The sequence below is a fragment of the Eumetopias jubatus genome, unplaced genomic scaffold (genome assembly GCF_037043125.1).
Source record: "Eumetopias jubatus isolate StellerSeaLion01/CBP00866 unplaced genomic scaffold, mEumJub1_p1.0 scaffold_11, whole genome shotgun sequence".
NCBI classification, from domain to species: Eukaryota; Metazoa; Chordata; class Mammalia; order Carnivora; family Otariidae; genus Eumetopias; species Eumetopias jubatus.
This window is the reverse complement of record NW_028274817.1, coordinates 85,616,925-85,622,971: the sequence shown is the minus strand read 5'-3', so window position 1 is coordinate 85,622,971 and position 6,047 is coordinate 85,616,925. Positions and strand designations below refer to the sequence as shown.

The window sequence follows — 6,047 nt, the reverse complement described above, 5'->3', positions numbered from 1 at the left end:
AATTTTTATATCCTCTTGTCACATTCTTCTTTATCATTATGTTATGCCCTTCTTTATCTCTTGTTACAGTCTTTGTTTTAAAGTCTATTTTGTCTGATATAAGTATCGCTACCCCAGCTTTTTTTCTTATTTTCATTTGCATGGAATATCTTTTTCCATCTCTTCACTTTCAGTCTGTAGGTGTCTTTAGGTCTGAAGTGAGTCTCTTGTAGGCAGCATATAAATGGGTCTTGTTTTTTCATCCCTTCAGTCACCCTATGTCTTTTGTTGGAGATTTTATTCCATTTACATTTAAAGTAATTGTTGGGCGCCTGGGTGGCTCAGTCGTTAAGCGTCTGCCTTCGGCTCAGGTCATGATCCCAGGGTCCTGGGATGGAGTCCCACATCGGGCTCCCTGCTCCGCGGGAAGCCTGCTTCTCCCTCTCCCACTCCCCCTGCTTGTGTTCCTGCTCTCGCTATCTCTCTCTGTCAAATAAATAAAATCTTAAAAAAAATAAATAAATAAACAAATAAATAAAGTAATTGTTGATAGGTAAGTACTTATTGCCATTTTCTTCATTGTTTTCTGGTTGTTTTTATAGTTCTTTTCTATTCGTTTCTCCTTCTCTTGCTCGCTTCCATTGTAATTTGATGATTTTCTTCAGTGTTGTGCTTAGATTCATTTCTCTTTATTTTTCCTTGTGTGTATCTATTATAAGTTTTTGATTTGTGGTTACCATGAGGTTCAAATGTAACACCCTACGTATATAGCAGTCTTATTTAAATTGATGGTTACAGGGCACCTGGGTGGCTCAGTCGGTTAAGCGGCTGCCTTTGGCTCAGGTCATAACCCCAGGGTCCTGTGATCGAGCCCTGTGTTGGGCTCCCTCCTCAGCGGGGAGCCTGCTTCTCCCTCTCCCTCTGCCTGCTGCTCTGCTTACTTGTGTTCTCTCTCTATCTTTGTCAAATAAATAAATAAAATCTTTAAAAATAAATAAATAAATAAATAAATAAATAAATAAATAAATAAATAAATTGATGGTTGCTTAAGTTCAAACACATTCTAAAAACACTACATTTTTACTCCTTCCCCTCCTGAACGTTCATATATTTGATGTCATAATTTGCATCTTTTATTTTGTGTATCCCTTAACTACTTACTGTAGATATATTTGATTGTTCTGCCTTTGACTTTTAATCTTCATACTAGCTTTATATTGATCGACTACTTTAACTATACGCTTGCTTTTACTGATTAAATTTTTTCTTTCATAGTTTTCTTACATCTAGTAATGATGCATCTTTTCCATGTAAAGAAGTCCCTTTAACATTTCTTGTAAGCCTGATTTAGCGGTGATAAACTTCTTTAACTTTTGTTTGTCTGGGAAACTCTTTGTCTCTCCTTAAATTCTGAGTGATAATCTTGCTGAATGAAGTATTTTTGGTTGTAGGGATTTTGTGGGGGTTTTGTCCGTCAGCTTTAAATATATCATGCCACTTTCTTCTGGCCTGCAAAATTTCTGCTGAAAAATCAGTTGATAGCCTTAAGGATGTTCCCTTGTATGTAACTAATTACTTTTCTCTTGCTGCTTTTAAGATTCTCTCTTTAGCTTTAATTTTTGACACTTTAATCATTATGTGTCTTATGCTCTTTGGGTTCATTTATTTGGGGGATCTCTGTGATTCTTGGACCTGGATGTCTGTCCTTCCCCAGGCTGGGGAAGTTTTCAGCTATCATTTCTTCAAATATGTTTTCTGCCCCTTTCTCTCTCTCTTCTCCTTCTGGGACCCCTATAATATGTGTATTAACATAAAGAATGTTAATATGCTTGATGTTGTCCTAGAGGCCCCTTAATCTATCTTCATTTTTTTAATTCCTTTTTCTTTTTGCTGTTCAGTTTGGATGATTTCCACTATCCTGTCTTCCAGATCACTGATCTGTTCTTCTGCATCCTCCAATCTTTTATTGATTTCCATTAGTGTGTTTTTCACTTCAGTTCTTATATTCTTCAGCTCTGATTTGTTCTTTTTTATATTTTCTATTTGTTGACATTCTCAGTGAGTTCATTAACTCTTTTCCCAAGTTCTCTGAACATCTTTATGATCATTACTTTGAACTCTTTATCAGGTAGACTGCTTATATCCATTTTATTTAGTTCTTTCCCTGAGGTTTTGACTTATTCTTTCATTTGGAACATATTCCTCTGTCTCCTCATTTTGTCTGACTCTCTGTGTTTGTTTCTATGTATTAGGTAGGTCCACTACATCTGCTGGTCTTTAAGGTAGTAGCCTTAGTAGAAGGCATCTTATGGGGCCCAAAAGCACAATTCCCTCTGGTCACCAGAACCAGGCACTCCAAAGGTGTCCCCTGTGTAGGCTGCATGTGCCCTCCTATTGTGACTGGGCTGCAACTGCTCGTGGGTAGTGCTGGCCCCCAGCATGACTGCCTGAGAGGCCCAGCTGAAGCTGCTGTGGCTGTGTTGGTGGGTGGAGTTATCCCTTGGTGTTGCTGGCTGTGAGGCCAGCCCATGACTCTTGCAGGCATGCTGGTGGATGCAGCTGCCTCTCCCGGTCACAGGAATCACTTTGGAGGGGCAATGGTCCCAACTGAGGCTGCCCACAGGGTGGTGTGGGGCAGAAGCTGCTTTGGAGGAGTATCTGCTGAGATGGGCCCATTGTGCAGGGTGGGGTTGCAAAGGGGTCAAGTGGGGCAAGTGGTGCTAGCAAGGTAGATGGAGAGTGGCAGAACTGGTACCTGCCAGCTTTGGCCCAGCTAGGCTGAAGGAAGACAAGAAAAATGGTGCCTGCTAGAACTTCTGTTCCAGGAAAAATTTCCTACAGATCTCTACCCCTCCAGGACATGCCTTAGAATTAGTCAATAAATCTTCACATGTGGCCCAGGTACTTTTCAAACTGCTGCCTCTGTGCTGGGGGTCAGAGCAAGTGAGGTTGTGTGAGTCTTTGAAGAATGGAACCTTGGTTTCCTATAGCCCACCAGTTCTCCCAGAGTTAAGCCCCACTGATTTTCAAAGCCAAATTTTATGGAGGCTCATCTTCCTGGTGCAGATCCTCAGGGCTGGAGTTACCTAATGTGGGGCTTGAACCCCTTGTCCTCACAGAGGACCTCCATGCCTGTGATATTCCTTACACTTGTGAGTTATTACACCAGGGCTTTGGTTCTCAACCAGGGTGCATCCCTACCTTTCCTACCCTTCTTTTCTTTTTTTTTAGAGATTGTATTTATTTATTTGTCAGAGAGAGAGTACAAGCAGAGGAAGAAGCAGACTCCCCACTGAGCAAGGAGCCCGATTTGGGACTCAATCCCAGGACCCTGGAATCATAAGTTGATCCGAAGACAGCCGCTTAACCCACTGAGCCACCCAGGTGCTCTATTTCCTACCCTTCTTGATATGACTTTTTCTTCATCTCTTTGGCTGTGGAAGAATTTTCTGCTAGTCTCTAAGTCATTCTCAGAAAGAGTTGCTCCAGATGTATTTATAGCCTTGATGTGTCTCTGGAAGGAGGAGGTGAGCTCAGGATATTTCTACTCTGCCATCTTTCCCTCTAAGAGTGATAACTTGATTTCTAGTGTCCACATCCAAAGAGGAATTTTGACCCACGATGGATGATACCCAGAGTTTAATCCATACCTATTTCAGGTGATGAGATTTGGTATTTTTGAGCTGATAATATTAAATGAGATTTTGGACCTGAGTTCATACTGCAATGTATTGAGAAATTGGGAGATTTGGTGATGTAGTACATGCATTTTACGTGTGCAATGGACATGAATCCTTGGGGACCAGAGGGCAGATTACAGGAGAGTGAATAATCCCCCCCAAAGATATTCTATTTTCTGGAATTTGTGTGTTACCTTACAATAATAACAAAAAAGACTTCGCGGATGTGATTAAGTTAAAGATTTTGAGATAAGGAGATTATCCTGGATTATTTGGGTGGGTCCTAAATGTATCACAAGTGTCCTTATCAGAGGGAGGCAGAGGGAAATTTGACACCAACAGAAAAGAAAGGGGGGGGGGGTGTGACCATGGAGGCAGAGATTAGAATGATGCAGCCACGGCCAAGGAATGCTGGCAGCCACCAGAAGCCAGAAGAGCAAAGAGCAGATTCTCTCCTAGAGTCTCTGAAAGGAGTGCAGCTCTGCTGACACTCTGATTTCAGCCCAGAGAAACTAATTTTAGACTTCTAACCTCCAGAACTGTGATAAGATAAATTTCTGTTGTTTTATGCCATGGCCTCTCAGCACATCTTCTGTAGAAAATGTTTTCTGACTGCAACAAGAGAAAGCAGAATACGCTATCCCCTGTTATGGAAATGTGACTAGAAGAGAGAGAGAGAGACTGTCCTGAACAAGTCTTAGACCTTGAAACTACCATGAGGAATTTTTCTGGTAGCTGAAGATGCTGTGCAAAACAAATTCTATTACTTGAGCCATCATTACAAATATTGTTAAGAAGTATCAAGTAGTCCCTGCTCAGCAGGGAGCCTGCTTCACCCTCTCCATCCTGCCTGCACTCCCCTTGCTTGTGCACTCCCCTTGCTTGTGCTTGCTCTCTCTGTCAAATGAATGAATAAAATCTTTTAAAAACTTTTTTTGATTTTAAAAAAGGGACTCCTGGGTGGCTCAGTCAGTTAAGAGTCTGCCTTCAGCTCAGGCCATGATCTCGGGGTCCTGGGATCAAGCCCCGCATTGGGCTCCCTGCTCAGCAGGGAGCCTGCTTCTCCCTCTTCCACTGCCTGTTGTTTCTCTTGCTTGTGAGCTCTCTCTCTCTCTCTGTCCTTGTCAAATGAATGAATAAAATCTTCTTAAAAATAAGGCTCAGGTCATGATCCCAGCATCCTGGGATCAAGCCCTGCATCGGGCTCCCTGCTCCGCGGGAAGCCTGCTTCTCCCTCTCCCACTCCCCCTGCTTGTGTTCCCTCTCTCGCTGTGTCTCTCGCTGTCAGATAAATAAAATCTTAAAAAAAAAAATAAGAAGTATCAAGATGAATATGGTGTTTACTCTCCCATTCCAAACTTTCAGATCTCTCAAGATTCAGTAGGGAACAGTAATAGGAGTGAAACACTCACCTCTGAGAAACACAGACTTGTCAAGAAAACACAAGTTTTTCTGGGCATCCCACCTTTAAGTGTCCCTTTTGCAAAGATCAAATTTTATCTGACAGCATTTATGGAATCACTGTAACAATGACCAGATAGTTCCTATTTCAGATAGTTCCTGTGATGTGTCCTATTTGTGTGTCTCTTCACTGGGGAGCTCCTAGGCAAATTACTAGAAATTTTGTTAGTCATCTAATCAAAGACATCAGATTGATTATGGATAATTTGTTCATCTTCATCTAGAGTGGGAAACGCAATATCAGAGTGCTGTTGAAGAATCTTTTCAAGTAAACATATGAAGACTGGAGACATCTCTGTACCTTCATACCCGCAAGTGCTATCTTTAATGAAACAACTATATGAAGTCACTGTTTCAATAATTTGATGTGTATATTAACAAAAGTAATTCAATCTAAAAAAAGTTTAAAATTTCTTAAGTCGCTAGAAAGTCCTAGAAAAGAGCCCCATATCTGAGGAAGTTGGAGACTGATAGCAAGGATTTGAGGCGGTGGCCTCATATTCACCATTTATTAAAATGAAACAAAAGCAGAGCACAGAGTAGCGAGATGTACACCAAGGGGAAGGGAACATCTGAGCATGCGCAGGAAGGGACCTACGGAATCTGCAGTGGCCAATTCTTGCAGAGAGCAATCCTGCTTCAAGCTGGAGAATCAACCCGCTTTGAAAAGATGGTCCTGTCCCTGGAGCTGGACTTTTAGACCCCGTTCCTGACTCACTTGCCCCGCCTACTCTCCTAACCCCTGATTGGACAGTTCAAGCTCATTAACTGTTCGGATAGGTTTATTACCCTTGGACAGTGGAATTGTGGGATTTCGCTTCGTGGAGTGACCCTTCAGCGCCACCACTTCGGCTCTTAGGTAAGCGCTTTCTTTGGACGATCTTGGACAGGTTGAAGATAGGCTGGTAAAAAAAGTGAGGAACCTCT

At 42.0% G+C, this 6,047-nt stretch overlaps 1 pseudogene; it reads left to right on the top strand.

Annotated features, from left to right (window-relative positions):
• Window positions 1–4,231: 4,231 nt before the first annotated feature.
• Window positions 4,232–5,400, top strand: LOC114216736 (E3 ubiquitin-protein ligase RNF138 pseudogene; annotated as a pseudogene).
• The last annotated feature ends 647 nt before the right edge of the window (window positions 5,401–6,047 follow it).